We start from the raw sequence: 16413 nt of genomic DNA, 5'->3' as shown, positions 1-16413 counted from the left end.
TGTTCATTACAAGCTCTTGCTTCGAACAATTATTCTTTTACATTTACTCGAACTACGCGCAAGGGTTTGATTTCGCTTTTTAAGTGAATACGTAGGCAATCCTTCACAGGATTCAACCCGCTATACCTAAAATGTAAATAGAAGGACATTTGCATTGCATTTGAAATTCGACAAGAATAATAAAAGAAAATCACAGCGGTTTCTTAACCATTCAACCTTTTTTATTCCTTTCATTTTCTAATAATAATAATACGATACATAATAAAAATAGAATAGGCTAGGATTCTAAAAATCCCTCCTTTTTATTACAATAATAATAATAATAATAATCAAATAATAAATAAGGACTCGGGCTATTCCTCCATCTTCCCCTTGCCCTTGTCATTCTTGTCATACTTCTTGTCACGACCTCGAGCTGGGCGCTCTTGCACCACTTCAGACCTAATCACCAACGGTCTTTCTCGAGGCCTGACTCTTCCATTCTTGCTAACCACCATTTCCGCAACAGAGTAGTCTTTGATTTCTTCAAGGATGAATGACACAAATCCAGCTTCTTCTTCTCCTTCTGTCAGATGCTTCTCCTTCTCTTTCTCTCCCTCGCGCACCTTGTAGTCAACAGGCTCGCGTTTCCTCAGTCTCTCGCGCTCTTCCGAAGTCGCAGCCTTTCTCCACCTCAGATAGGAATCCGACACCCACAAAGCATTGGCGGAGAAGCTCAAGAACCACATGTTCCTTTGGGCCCATTTGATAGCCCACTCCCTTCGGCTCTCGGTGGTAAGCGCTACGAAAGATCTGGAACGGTATCAAGCCTCGGGATAGTCCGCTTCACCCGACTTGCCTCATCAATCTTTCCGGAAAGATGCATACCATGAACTCCAATCCCGGAATGCGCACGGACCTAGTAGGATCCAGAGAAGACACTCCAGTGACAGACTTGAGATGTCACCACGGTACAACCCACCTAATCAACGGGCCATCATCATTCTTCAGCTTGTTCTTCCAATAGTCACGGAGACCGGGTGAAGTCCACCATGTACAACCGCGTCCTCATCGCAATCATACGGGAATGATAGGAAAGTGCATGAACCGGGGCTCGAGCGGTGGAGCCGTTCCATAAGCCAAACCTACCAAAAGCGGTATTAGACACCCGAACAAAAAAAAAAAAAAAAAAAAAAAAAAAAAAAAAAAAAAAAAAAAAAAAAAAAAAAAGAAAAAAAAGAGGAAGGGGTGTCTTTTACCTGTAAGATGACGGGACTCCCCAAAAGCGGAAGATCGCGGTTGGATTTCCTATTATCTAAACCCAAGATAATCTCCCCTAAGCACAAGCAAGCTGGGCTCCTGCGCAGCTCCATTTGCTCGATAAGACCCAAAAGACGGGGATCACCTCGCAAATCTTCATCAACGTGTCCATGAAAGACGTACACATGCAGCAAACAAAAGCCAAAGGCTCTCCTCCTGGCAACATAAGAGACAGTGGGATCCGCCCTGTTGATGAATCGGTCTACAAAGTCCAGCATTCTCACGCCTTTCGGGGTAACTAAGCGATCCACCTCAAGTCTAGTCAATCCAAGCAAGTCTCTGAATTTGGTCTTATACCCTTGTGAAGTGGAAGGAATGGCAGGTAGATGCTCAGGGTCCCACCCACCAATAGCAGCAATTTCTTCCGGAAAAGGACAAATATCACCACCTGGGAACGCGAAAACATGACAATTTGGGTCCCAATAGTCAAGGCAAGCATCCAAGAACGGTTTTACCACCTTAATGAGTTTCAAACTCAATAGAGACCCAAGGTTATGAGCACCCATGTCGTGCTTCTCAATATTCGAGAATTCATTAGTCCATTCCTTCAAGCGAATCTCCAAAGTATTCATGATGACAAATTTTTTCTTGAAAATTTATTTTGGGAGTTTTTATGAGATTAACGGAGAAAAGACGGAAGAATTATATGATTTAAAGCTTCGTCGACGCTTCTATTTATACTAATTGCTGTTTCCAAAATCCGCCAGGAGTGACAAACTCGGGAACAGGCGCAGCTCCTGCTGCGCCTATTCAAAGCGACGCAGCTCATGCTGCGCCTCTTCCCCAGGCTCACTTTCTGCGATTTCCGCGTTTGGATCTTTCCCAATTCTATAACGAATAATTTCCTATTCCTACGGGATTTTATTTTGGTAAATACGAGCAGTTTACCATGTTTCAAACTTTCTAAATTCGCGGGCACGCATTTCGAGGCGACGTCGACACCTTCGCCATTTTCATCGCACTTATTTCTTTTTTATTATTTTAATTCATTTAGGAAATAAAATGTCATTTTAATTAAATTTCATAAATTTCATTTTAATTTCATTTTTAGGAAATAATTCTCTTTTGTTTTCATTTCAACATTTTCATTTCTACACTTACAGATTTCTTTCTTTTTTCTTTTTTAGGGGGTAACCCTCCCTACCGTCCGGTCATTTCCGACAAATTTTTTGCATTTTTGTATCCTTTTGAGTCTCATTTTTGCGCTAATTAAGACCATATGTGTATAAAATGTATGTTTTGCGTGATTTCCATGTGAATTTCGGCAGCATGACGGCGTAAACCGTTGTCTACCAAACCTGTTCAAGAACTAACCTGCAGGTACAAGCAACACAACCCAGCAACAAAGGCACTCAGGCCATCATATATACAAATGTACAAGCAAACTGGGGGCTTGCGCCCCGAACCAAGTCCAAAGTCTAAGCAAACTGGGGGCTTGCGCCCCAAACAAGTCCGAAAATGTTCAAAACCAAATGTACAAGTCTACAAAACTACACAAAACTACTGCTGGACACCCTCCAACTCAGCAACCCTCGCCGTAAGAGCAGCAATCTCGGCGTCCCGAAACTCGAGCTCCCTCGACAAGCGAGCCGTCTCCTCCCGAGATCACCAACTCTCGCTCCAGCTCGCGGTCACCCTGTAAACAACAAATTGGCTCATGTCAATCAACTCAAACAAAACTGAAAATCAAAAACCAAAAGAAATCAAATGAGGTTCATACCTGACGACCTCGACCACCGACGAGTTCCTCGATGGCGGTAGCTCGAAGCCGGTTGGCCACCCTCCATAGTGCCACGAACCGAGATGGCGCGACCTGCATTTCAAAAGAATTCTCAGTAAAGTGAACAAGATCAATCAAATGTGTTCTTACACGAAAGGTATATAAGCTGGAGGCTCACCCTCCGAATCAGATGCTGCCTGTCGTCTAGGCCAGCATCCGTCACAGCTACGTCGAAATCACGCAACTCGGAGATCGTCGTCCTCCCAGTCGCGTCAGTGTACTCAAGAGTCTCGGGATACACTGGGGGCTCGATGCCCGCCGCCTCAACCTCCTGCAAGGACAAATAGCTCTCATTAATCGATGATCCTTCGTCGTAATTCTCGAAATCAAATCAAAGAAAAGTAAAAGATACTCACCACTACTGGCCAGTATGCCAACCTCCCGTAAAGGAACGCCGAGTAGTCCTCGCCAGGCAGAAGAAGGTCGTCGCCGGCGGCACCCGCCCAGTCCGCCTCCTCTCGGCCTCGCAGGCTCCCCCGAACATCGTCATCGGAGGGTCAATGGGAACCGTCAACGCGCCCGAGAGCACCGACGAGCCAAACGCTCGCCCGGATACCACACAGACCCATCGACGTCCACAACAAAGAAATGACTCGGGCTCCTAGGTCGAAGGACCTCAGCAACAAAAGGAGGCGCTCCAGCGTACTCCGCCCAAGGTCTGGGCACCCACTGCGACAAGATAAGGCGAAGATCATTCCTATGATCAAGTAAAAGCAAAGTACAAGAAATATAAATACGAGTGGGATACTCACGCTGCTCAGCTGAAGGGCGTTCACATCCCGCCGGTAGACGTTGTGAGAAGAGCGCTTGCTCTTCGTCCGGCACATAGCCCAGTCCCTCACCACAGGATAGGCCTTCTCCAGCGGCTCTGTCCTCTTGGACGCGAGACTCGGGAAGTAAGAGTACACCCATGCCTGTAAAACAAAATAATCAATGACGATCTTTCGTGTTTCAATAAATAAAGGAACTTACTTTGGTCTAAAGGAAGGTTCATACCTTCAACAGTAGTCCAGGTCCGACAGCGCCAGGAGAAGTCCCCTTCTCCATCAACTCCGGACGAACCATGGCCCTCATGAAGCGGATGAGGACCGCAAAACCAGCAGTGACCCAGTCCCAGCGTCCTAGGGAACTCGGTCGTCGAAAGAAAGGGAAGAAGCTTCGTCGATAGCCTCTCGCCCTTGTCTCCGAGGTAAATCGAAGACAAGAACCACCAAAGCCACGACGAGCCCTCTGCTCACCAGTACAGGAGGAGGAGCAGTCTCCCTCCCATCGATCGTCACCAGCGCCGGGGTCTTCCCCGCGAAGTAGTCTCGAACGTAGGTACTGGGTACCAAACCCGGCACTGCAACAGCCTTCGACGATAAGTTCCAGCCGATCAATCTCCTCGCCTCGGCCGAATCCGCCCTCATAGCAGTCTCCGGCCACACCATCTCCTCGGTCCCACCTGGCGGACCGTAAATCATGCCGTAATCCTCCAGAGTAACTCCCACCTCACCAAAAGGCAGGTGAAACGTGGAAGTCGTATCCCAGAATCGATCCAAGAAAGCGCGGACCAGGCTAAGGTTAGCCCGCAACTTCCTCTTCACGATATCCCTCCAGACCTGAACCAGAGGACCAAACGCTCCACGCTCGATCATGGCCCTCTCCTCCGCCGACAGCTGCTCGTAGTGCTCCATCGCTGTCGTGTAACCCGAGAACGACCTGATGTTCCCGGCCTCCTATTATGATTTGAAACAAAGTTATCTTTAGTTTTGAATGAAATTTGCAAGAAGTTTGGACAAAAAAAAAGAATGAAAGAGATTAGGTGATGAGTAGTGAATTCTTATTTACCAAGATCTTCACCGTCCTATAGGACAGGTGACCCTCTGCAGCCCACACAAGGTGCCTACTCTCCCAGTCTCACCACGCGGAGCTCCCTCGGTGACGACCTCCTCGCCTGACGTTGGCCCGTCTCGGGGCCTCCTCCTCCTCCTCGTGAGCCTCGTCTCCAGTAACCATCACCGCAGCGGTAAGAGCCTGCTCCAAATCCTCCTCAACCGTAACAACGTCTATCTCCATGGGAGTCCTCCCAGAAGTAGAAGCCTCATCACCTGCAACATAAAAGTAAATTCAGGCCGCGTCACATGACGACAAGCCTTTGTTAAAGAGTTTTCAAGCCTTCGGAGCCCCGAAAACTGTCTTTTCTGGCCATCTTTGGCCATATTCCCGCCAACCCAATCACTCATGTGATAAATTGGGTCAAGTCAAGTCCAAGTCGAAGCCTAGTTCCGGGTTCAAGTCGAAAATTCGGCAGCATTTCGTTATAACGGCGATTATGCCCTAGAAAGGTGTCCTGAAAAAGTTGTCACAAACCAAAATTTCGAGATGGCAGGAAGTTTACCCATCATCCAAGGATCCCAAATATCAAATTTCATCGCCAATGGACAATCCTAAGGCTATTTTCGAAGCAATTTACGGTTCAGCTGTAAAACCGTCTCAAAATTCGCTCAAGGGCTCAAAACTCGATGAAAATTCAAAGCAAATACATGGTTATGTTCCTAACATTGCCTACTATCCATTTCTAGCATCAATTTGGCAAAGCAAATCCATTTGGGGGAAAAGCCCCAAATTTTCGATCAAAAGGGTCGAAAACCCTAATTCTCGCGGCCCAAAATTCAACAAATATAGATGATTAATGCAAGATTAAGACACATACCTCGATTATTCATGTTTAAAGCAAGCTTTTGGATCAAACCTCGACGGAAATGGTGAAGATTTGAGAGAGTAATTGAAGGAAATGTGTTTCGAAATAATGAACTATAATCCTTCTGATTTCGCGTTTTTACGCGGAAATAGCCAAATTGGGGAAAGGACGCAGCAGGCGCTGCGCCTCTTCTAAGAGACGCAGCTCTAGCTGCGCCTCTTCCTTGTGTTCCCTCCATACGAATTTTCAAAAATTCGTTATGAGTTCGTTATTTATGGGCCCATCTTTGGTGCGCCTCTTCTTCAACGCTATTGTATTCTTTTGGTCCGTTTCGACGATTTTCTTCCGTTCCGGTCCGCATTCTATTCAGCGCGACAGTATTTTGCAGTATTTGTCCAAATCATTTTATCCCGCGCAGTAATATTTTGCAGTATTGCTCAATTCATTCTATCCAGCGCAGTAGTATTTTGCAGTACTGCTCACTCAAGATTTCTCCCACGACGATCAAGATGTTCCTAGTCGTCAATATTTCCCCATCAAGAGTTTGTTTGAGACCGACGCAAGCAGATTCAACCTCAAGTTTTGCCAAAGTTCGCTTGAGACCGACGCAAGCGGATTCCCCAGCAGTTTCTACCGACGTCCTGCTGCTTTCAATATTTCTTGTTTCCCCGCGGAGTCCGACAGGGTGTCGTTCTCCAGAAGTTCCTATACCCAAAACTTAGCCACCTCTAAGTTGAACTTATATTTGGCCTCCTTCCCGTCAATGCTTTCCTTTAGGGCCCCACACCCTAGCACAATCTTTATAATATCTTTTAGGTCTTAACCTTAGCTCCTACGCAACTCCGAAAGCATCTCGAGAAGAAGTCTCAGGTATGGTCTCTTCTTATGGCTCGCGAGCCTCCTTACGTAGTCTAATGGACTTTAAACGACCCTCCCCGATAGTCGACAGACTCTAAAATGTTCCCGACGATAGGTCCTTGGTTCAGACCCCTTTGAGCCGCCTCGCGTCGCCATAGTCGTCAGGTTGTAATCTTCGATTGACCTGATGGCTATACTTTGACTTTCGCCTTGTCCAAGCCTCGGTCAAAGTGGGGGCTCTGAGACACCTCGTTTCGCACCTCCCGCAAACCACCCGGTGATGATTGGGCCGCATGTTTGATTCGCGGAATGATTTGTGACAGTTCGTAAGATTATCGTCAAGTGTTTGCTCAAATATTAATGTCGACCTCTTAGTTGTCATCTACGTCCTGATACGGTCGTTTTGGCAGTAATTAGAGTACATTCGGAGTCCGGGTCAAAAACCGTCTCCATTTTCTGATAACTGTTAAATCTCGAGTCGGAATGTTCTGGAATGTTCCGGATATTTCTATTCCATATTTCACAAATTTTATCTTTTGGCAAATTATATCCCGTAATATTCATAAGATAATCGAATTATTTCCGTCCTACCATAACTCAAACGCGAAATCTTTCTTCAGAGAGGAAACCTCCGGGAAATGCAGCAGCAGGCGCTGCGCCTCTTCCAAGGTACGCAGTGGCTACTGCGCCTCTTCCCAGGCCCTTCTTTGCATGATTTACATATCTTTTTTATATCTTTCCGAGATTCACTTCCAAAGAGTCTCCGAAACCCTATTCCTTCACGTGATTAGTATAAATAGGTGTTGGAGCTTGTGTCCTCCAGTTAGTGCGGATAACGTCATTGCACATACACTTGTACGGACAAGTGGGAGCTTGTTGGGGTTGGTGTCCTTAACAGTTAGTGCAAGGACTTATAAACCTCTAAAAGGATCAAAGGGCATACTTTTGGTATTATTATCAGTTGATCCACGTTTATCAATAACGGTTGGCTTGCTAGATAAGTTTGACGTTATTGTCATACAGATGGCGGTGATCAACTGGTCCCTAAAAGTCACACCTATAGGATACGTTTGAGAGATGTGACGGTATGAAAATACAGTCATGTAGATGCCAATTTGACTAACCAGTTAGTCTGAGTTATTTGACTAATATTTAGTCAAAATGTGATGTTGAGATATTTATATTTAATACGGATTAAATATCATGGGCTAAGGCGAATTAACCAGTTAATTCGTAAAATTAAATATAAGCGTTTTATATTTAATTAAATGTATATTGAATATAATTATACAATATCGTCTTTGTCGGACATGTATTAATATTTCAACTAACCCGTATAATTAGTTGATGTTTTAATAGCCGATAACCGATGACGATTTATAATAAACCGCGTCATATACATTTAGCAATTTATGAGCCGGTACACGAGGTAAAATTAAGAGGAAGTGGAAGCCCACTTCCCCATGCAAACCCACGGCTGGCCGAGGTTAACAAAAGGAGAGAATCCCTTTCCTTTTGACCTAGACAATTCATTTTACAGAAAACTAGGGTTTTGGAGACATTTTCTCTCTGAAACTCAGATCTCACATCTCGAAAACCTCACAACAAGTTCTCCCAATATTGCAAGGCAATCGGAGAACACGTTCTAGCACAAGGGCATATCTCGGACAAGTCTTGGGTGCAACAATTAGGAGGGAATCTCTTTGATTTCTGTTCTTTACGCCGTGCATCAAAGGACCCGAGGTTGATTTCTATCTTTATCGTTTCTCTATTGTATTTATGTTTTATGACAATATTCGCATGTTAAATTTACGTTATAGTCCTAAATTTAAAGGGTATTATACGGATATTAACCTACAAGTGGTATCAGAGCGAGGCCACGTAAATTTTTCTATGTGTTTTTCATAAAACGTTTTTGAAACGATGATTTTGTGCTTCGAATTCCGTGCCATGTATACACGGCTGATTCGGGTTTTGTTCTTGTTGAAACCGTGACATGTTTTACACGGTTTTATCATCTTGTTTTCAATTTGTTTTTATGCATATTGTTGTTTTATACAGAGATTATAACAATATGTCATGTTTTGTCAATTGTCAAATTTGTTTTGATGCGTTTTTGATCGAAATTGCAATTGATTTTGTCTCGAAATATGTTTCACGAGGGTTTTAAGTTTTCTAGAAAATTTTGTTCTCGATCGAACAAGTTTTTCAATCGATCGAGTGTTTTTCTGTCATGTTTTGACTCGATCGAGTCCTTTATGTACTCGATCGACCACTTTTAAAACCCCACTGCTCGATCGAGAAGTCCTCGTACTCGATCGAGCAGTTTTGCTGATATAAGTCCTCGATCGACTACCAGTGTTGTCGATCGAGTACTTCCCGATTAGCACACCTCTCGATCGACTTGCATTGATCGATCGAGCCCTTTCGTTCCGATCGAGCACCGTGTCCCTGGATCGAGGGATTTACTGTTTGACTTTGAAAATTTATTGTTTTTGCTTTAAATTTTCTTTTGGCTTCTATATGTACTTTATACGGATATTGTACACTCGCTATGATTGTGAAACGGTTCACACACGTACCATTAAGTTATTTTAACGTGTATTTAAAGTAACGGACTGTATTAGATTAAAATTAAATTGATAGAAGCGGTTTTATCACATGAATTTTAATCATTAAAAGGTGGTTTGGATAAATTTCACATAATTACGGAATTATGTCACGAATGAATTGTTTTTAGTTGATGCATTTAATTATCGTTTTGTTGAATGCCTTGAATGCCTTTTATTACGTATTTATTTATTTTTGCAAACGGTTGTAACTTAGTGTGGCCTTAGTAGAACGTGTTACCGTAATGATGGAACACGGTCTTGGTTGTATTTTGAGATCTTGTATCTCCATTTTGGGTTTTTCACTTGTAATTACAGTTTTAATTAGAATGTAAATAGGTTTATATTTTGTAATTTTAATTGTAATTTTGGGAAGACCAAAGATGGAGACCGGATGCTCACTCCCGCTACTTGGATCAAGATGGAACATCAAGACAAGCTTCTCGGGTCCAACGGTGGATTCCAAAGTTGTTTTATGTTTTGTTTTACTAGGATAGGCCACACTAGGAATTTTTATTTACGTATTGCATTCTTTTATTTATTCTTCCGTAACGATAGTTTGCATCATATTCCGCCTAAAAACCAAACCACCTAATTATTGCATGAAAACTGACACATATAGAGGTCACGAGTTAGTTTTCATTGACATTCTCATGTCACACGTTTTTAAGCCATCACTCAAATTGATTCATTCACGCAGACGCTAGTTATTCGTTCACTTAAAATGAATTATAATTAGTTGATGGGATCTTCCTCGTATAAACAAAAATTGAGAACGGTCTTTATAGGTCAAACTCCAATGAGTCCCTTCTTCGTCGGTAGGCATAATATGACCCCTTCTACGTCGGGTAAGTTGGAACCGATTGACCTATTTTATCTCAACACTATGGTCGCTCGTACGATCCTGTGACTATGGTGGACTATAGATAGGATTTACGGAAATCTATCGACCAAGAGTTCTTCCGGAAGAATTAGCTAAACAGTTGGCTTATCAATTTACAGAAATTGAGTATTGGGATCACTTGTATCATTCTTGAGGGAGATCAATTATGCAAGTGCGAGAGTCTACATGTTTAAAATGAATTTTAAAATAGACTTAAATCACCTCGATGAGTTGCTTATTTCGTTTTGTTTTTCTTTCTTTTTCAGTGTAGATCACGAACTTTTAAACTGCTTAATAACAAATGGCTGGTTCTACTGATAACCCAATGCCAAGTGCCACATTGGACCGTGAGTCCTGGCTTCGGATCTTCATGAATCAGATGAATCAGTCTACTCGACTGAAGAATGATGGATCCAACTTCGCGGACTGGGAGGCGGCATTACGGAATGCTGCCGCTGCTGACGGGAAGCTCAAATATCTCTTGGAGCCCATCCCGGCAAACCCAGGTCCCACGGCTAGAGTCTGAAATCACCAAGTTTAATGATTTCTGTATGGAAGCGGGTGCGATTAAAAACGTACTCATTTTTGCAATGGAACCCAATTTGCAGAAACGCTTCATAGCCCATGGTGCAAACAAGATTTTCACCACGCTCACTAAGGAATTCTCGAAAGCACCGAGAATCGTGACCTATGAGCATACCACTCGCTTCTTTGATGCGAGACTCCAGAAGGGCCAACCGGTTAGCCCACACATTCTCAGCATGATTGAGAATGTCGAGAAACTGGAGACCTTTAACTGTAACATCAGCGAGAATATTGTTATCGACCGTATTCTTCACTCACTCCACGATGGTTATTCGCAATTTAGAGCGAATTACTATATGAATGATTTGAAGAAAACTCCGCATGAACTGCACTCCCTCCTCGTACAGACCGAGAAGGACATGAAGTTCGATGGGAGCGTGAAACAGGATGTTCTCGTTGTGTCGAATAAAGGAAAGGTAAGGGCAAAGCTCGAGCAAACCTAGCGAGTAGGTAAGGCGAAGTTCAAGAAGTCGGGTTCGGTAAGAGTGGGCCTGGTGAGTCGAGCACCTCATCGGGAGTGACAAAGAGCAAGAGTGAAAACATGGAATGCCATCATTGCCACAAGACCGGGCATTGGAGACGCACATGTCCTGTTTATCATGAGGACTTAAAGGCAGGTCGTGTTAAACCCGTTGGTATGTCTTCCTCTTCTTCTACTTTTATTCATATGATTGAGATTAACCACGCAAGTTCTGGAACTTGGGTACTTGATACTGGTTGTGGTTCTCATCTCGTGTAATTATGTGCGGGGCTCCGAAACATCGAACCCCTCGTAAAGGGTGAGGTGGAACTGCGTGTTGGGAATGGAGCAAGAGTGGCTGCCATCTCAAAGGGGACATATGTGATCCAGCTTCCTAGCGGATTTGAGTTGTCTTTATATGATCGCTATTATGTTCCTAGTCTTTCGAAAAACATTATTTCGGTTTCGCACTTGATAAACTTGGTTTTTCATTTGTAATAGAAAATAATACTTGCATTTTCTCATTACACGATATGATTCTACAAAGGCAGTCTCCATGAACGGAATTTATGTTTTAGATCCGACCACGGAAATATTACACGTAATGAATAAAAAGTTAAAGGTTGGTGACAAAGATCAAACGTATCTATGGCAATGCCGTATGGGACACATTAATGAGAAACGCGTAAAACAACTCATCAAACATGGAGCTATCTCGGCCTTTGATTTTCAATCATTTGGCACGTGTGAATCATGTCTCATCGGTAAGATGACTCGAATTTCCTTCAAAGGTGTTGGAATGCGCGCTGCCGACCTATTAGGACTCATACACACGGATGTATGTGGCCCTATGTCAATCACCGCACGAGAAGGCTATAGGTATTTCATCACTTTCACGGACGATTTAAGTAGATATGGCTATGTCTACTTAATGAAGCACAAAAGTGAATCCTTTGAGAAATTCAAAGAATACCAGAATAGGGCACGAACCTATTGGGTAGAAAGATTAAAACACTGCGTTCGGATCGTGGTGGCGAGTATCTTTCTCACGAGTTTGATCAACACCTCAAAGATCGTGGGATTGCCTTACGCTTAACTCCACCGAACACCTCAATTGAATGGTGTGTCCGAACGGAGAAATCGAACACTACTTCATATGGTTCGATCCATGATGAGTCACACGGTTTTACCCGATTCATTATGGGGTTATGCTCTTATGTCGGCCGCTCTAATACTTAATCAAGTCCGTCTAAATCTGTTGACAAGACTCCATATGAACTATGGAAGGGAACGGTCCCTAACTTGTCCTTTATACGGGTTTGGGGCTGCGAGGCTTATGTCAAGTGGAGACACGAGGATAAGCTCGGCCCGCGATCGGTCAAGACATACTTTATAGGTTATCCTAAAGGAACACTTGGTCATTACTTCTATTCGCCAACCGAACAACGCGTTTTTGTTGCGGCTAGTGCGACATTCTTAGAGAAGGAATTTCTCGAGAATGCAAAGAGTGATAGAACCTTCGACCTGTCGGAGATTCCAGAACCAAACACCGAGCAACCATTGGAGGAACCTGTTCCTTCAATCCCGGCTGCAGTGAATATTCCTGAGGAACCTAGGAGGTCGGGAAGAGTCTCTATTCCTCCGGACAGATACATTGGTATGGTCGAGGAACATGACATAGATGACGTTCTACTCTTAACGAGTAGTGAACCCGCAACCTATAAAGGTGCCATGACTAGTTTCGACTCAAAGCTATGGCTTGAGGCCATGCAATCCGAGATGGACTCCATGTATGAGAACAACGTGTGGGATCTTGTTGACTTACCTGCTAAGGTTCGTCCCCTTCAATGCAAATGGCTTTACAAGATAAAGCATTCTGTGGAAGGTCAACAAGATATCAACAAAGCACGACTAGTTGCTAAAGGTTTCACCCAAGTGCCAGGTTTGCACTACGATGAGATTTTTGCACCCGTAGTCATGCTGCGTTCCATTCGGATTATCTTAGCGATTGCCGCTTTTCATGACTATGAAATTTGGCAAATGGACGTGAAAACCGCCTTCTTAAACGGCTTTTTGGAGGAAGAGTTGTACATGGTACAACCCGAAGGTTTCATCGATCCACAACATCCTAAGAAAGTATGCAAACTTAAGCGTTCCATTTATGGACTTAAGCAAGCATCTCGGAGTTGGAATCATCGCTTCGACCAAGTGATTAAAGAAAATGGATTTACTCGATCGGTCGAGGAACCATGTCTATATATCAAGTCGAGTGGGAGCAAGATTGTCTTCCTAATATTGTATGTTGACGACATACTCCTGATTGGGAATGACATACCTCTCTTAACTTCGGTGAAAGTATGGTTGAAAAACCATTTCCGGATGAAAGATCTGGGAGAGGCACAAAGAATTCTAGGCATCCGTATCTATCGAGATAGATCACGACGGATGTTATCTCTCGATCGGAGTCTTACATAGACAAAGTCCTAGAGAGATTCAGTATGACTAACTCCAAGAAGGGTTCCTTCCTATGGCTCCGGGGTGCATTTGAGCCAATCTCGGGCACCGAGAGACACCGGAAGAGAAAGAGCGCATGACACGGATTCCTTATGTTTCGGCTATAGGATCAATCATGTATGCCATGATATGCACACGTCCGGACGTGGCATATGCATTGAGTATGACAAGTCGATTCCAACAAAGATCCAGGTGAACCACATTGGTGGTCAAAGAACATTCTTAAGTACCTACGGAGGACTAAAGATTGGACATTGACTTATGGAGGCTCTCAAACGCTATGCGCAACCGATTCTGTGAGATGCTAGCTTCCAAACGGATCGAGATGACTCGAAATCTCGGTCTGGATTCGTTTTTACTCTTAATGGCGCTATGCGATCACCGGAAGAGTTCGAAACAAACTGTTACAGCAGATTCTACGACTGAGTCCGAGTACTATGCCGCGTCTGAAGCTACAAAGGAAACGATATGGATGCGTCAGTTCTTACATGGGCTATCTGTAGTGCCTAGTTCGAATGACCCGATCACCATCTATTGCGACAATAGTGGTGCCATCTTCCAAGCTAAGGAGCCTAAATCTAGCAACAAGTCTAGACATGTACAACGGAAAGCTCATCTAATCCGGGATTACGTGGAGCAAAAGGAAGTAGTGATAGAAAAGATTGCTACTGATGATAACATAGCAGATCCTCTCACTAAACCATTACGAAAAGATAAGCATGAAGGGCATGTTAATTCCATGGGAATCAAACGTGTTCCTAAGTTGTAGTACTCTTTTATGGATTAGATTCATTCTCTTTTGTACTCTATACGACATCATCGTTTTGATAATTTTTTTTTATATATATATTTTGTTTTTCATGTGGAATTGTACGACAATTTTGAACACCACAAAGTGAACTGAACGAACATTATATTTTTCAGTCCTTAATTGCCCACATGAGCTGATAACTCTGGCAATTATTTTGTGACGTTGGTTGATGGTGGGTTCAACGAGCCATAAGTCAACCGGTTGACTGACCAATCACAGAGGCGATTTATACGGATATTTCGTAGGACACCATTGTGACATCGACGTGGAGTCCTAAATGTTTTATAACATTCGTTGCCCGGTCGTGGATAGGACTTCCATGGTGATCCTTAGAGTCGAATCTCTTGACTATCGACTGTCTCTTGAGACTACGGCAGATTTTGGGTGACTTTGGTTTCTTTCTCACGGTCATCCGTAACAGGGGGCCAAGTAGATTTTTTCTGGTCATTTCATACTTGTGCTTAGATCGGAAGGAGTCGAGTTGAAGGAAATATTCAGCCTTTATCGGTACTCGATATTTCTCGGGGCCACTCGAGGAGTCAGAATCGAAATGCATGGCCATGCTCGAATACGAATTCGTTTTATCAGTTAAGTTACTCTCTAGTCGGGGAAACCACTCTTGATACAGATCGATTGTAAAATACGACCTTTGTGGATCCAGATCTGCAAATTGTTTTACATTGAGTGGGAGAAATTTTTAAATGAATATGAGAATCGGTTATCGCAGATACACTTGTACGGACAAGTGGGAGTTTGTTGGAGCTTGTGTCCTCCAGTTAGTGCGGATAACGTCATTGCACATACACTTGTACGGACAAGTGGGAGCTTGTTGGGGTTGGTGTCCTTAACAGTTAGTGCAAGGACTTATAAACCTCTAAAAGGATCAAAGGGCATACTTTTGGTATTATTATCAGTTGATCCACGTTTATCAATAACGGTTGGCTTGCTAGATAAGTTTGACGTTATTGTCATACTGATGGCGGTGATCAAATGGTCCCTAAAAGTCACACCTATAGGATACGTTTGAGAGATGTGACGGTATGAAAATACAGATCATGTAGATGCCAATTTGACTAACCGGTTAGTTCGAGTTATTTGACTAATATTTAGTCAAAATGTGATGTTGAGATATTTATATTTAATACGGATTAAATATCATGGGCTAAGGCGAATTAACCAGTTAATTCGTAAAATTAAATATAAGCGTTTTATATTTAATTAAATGTATATTGAATATAATTATACAATATCGTCTTTGTCGGACATGTATTAATATTTCAACTAACCCGTATAATTAGTTGATGTTTTAATAGCCGATAACCGATGACGATTTATAATAAACCGCGTCATATACATTTAGCAATTTATGAGCCGGTCCACGAGGTAAAATTAAGAGGAAGTGGAAGCCCACTTCCCCATGCAAACCCACGGCTGGCCGAGGTTAACAAAAGGAGAGAATCCCTTTCCTTTTGACCTAGACAATTCATTTTACTAAAAACTAGGGTTTTGGAGACATTTTCTCTCAAACTCGATCTCACATCTCGAAAACCTCACAACAAGTTCTCCCAATATTGCAAGGCAATCGGAGAACACGTTCTAGCACAAGGGCATATCTCGGACAAGTCTTGGGTGCAACAATTAGGAGGGAATCTCTTTGATTTCTGTTCTTTACGCCGTGCATCAAAGGACCCGAGGTTGATTTCTATCTTTATCGTTTCTCTATTGTATTTATGTTTTATGACAATATTCGCATGTTAAATTTACGTTATAGTCCTAAATTTAAAGGGTATTATACGGATATTAACCTACAATAGGAGCCTTCGTTCCTCATATTTCTCACGCGAGTGTCCACCCTTCTCTTCTCCCTTTGCATTCTAGACTTCGTTCTTACTAATTGGCGCCTACGTGCTTGGACTTCCGACCACGTAAGC

General features: G+C 43.2%; 1 long non-coding RNA gene across 1 annotated transcript; it reads right to left on the bottom strand.

Annotated features, from left to right (window-relative positions):
- Nucleotides 1-3066: 3066 nt before the first annotated feature.
- Nucleotides 3067-3519, bottom strand: LOC141591030 (uncharacterized). Its single transcript, XR_012520606.1, has 3 exons — nt 3436-3519; nt 3198-3350; nt 3067-3112 (listed from the first exon to the last, which is right to left on the bottom strand). It is a non-coding gene; the product is annotated as an uncharacterized LOC141591030 (long non-coding RNA).
- Between the last annotated feature and the right edge of the window lie 12894 nt (nt 3520-16413).

This window comes from Silene latifolia, chromosome 7 (genome assembly GCF_048544455.1).
Source record: "Silene latifolia isolate original U9 population chromosome 7, ASM4854445v1, whole genome shotgun sequence".
Taxonomy (NCBI): Eukaryota; Viridiplantae; Streptophyta; class Magnoliopsida; order Caryophyllales; family Caryophyllaceae; genus Silene; species Silene latifolia.
This window is presented reverse-complemented; position numbering and strand designations above follow the sequence as displayed.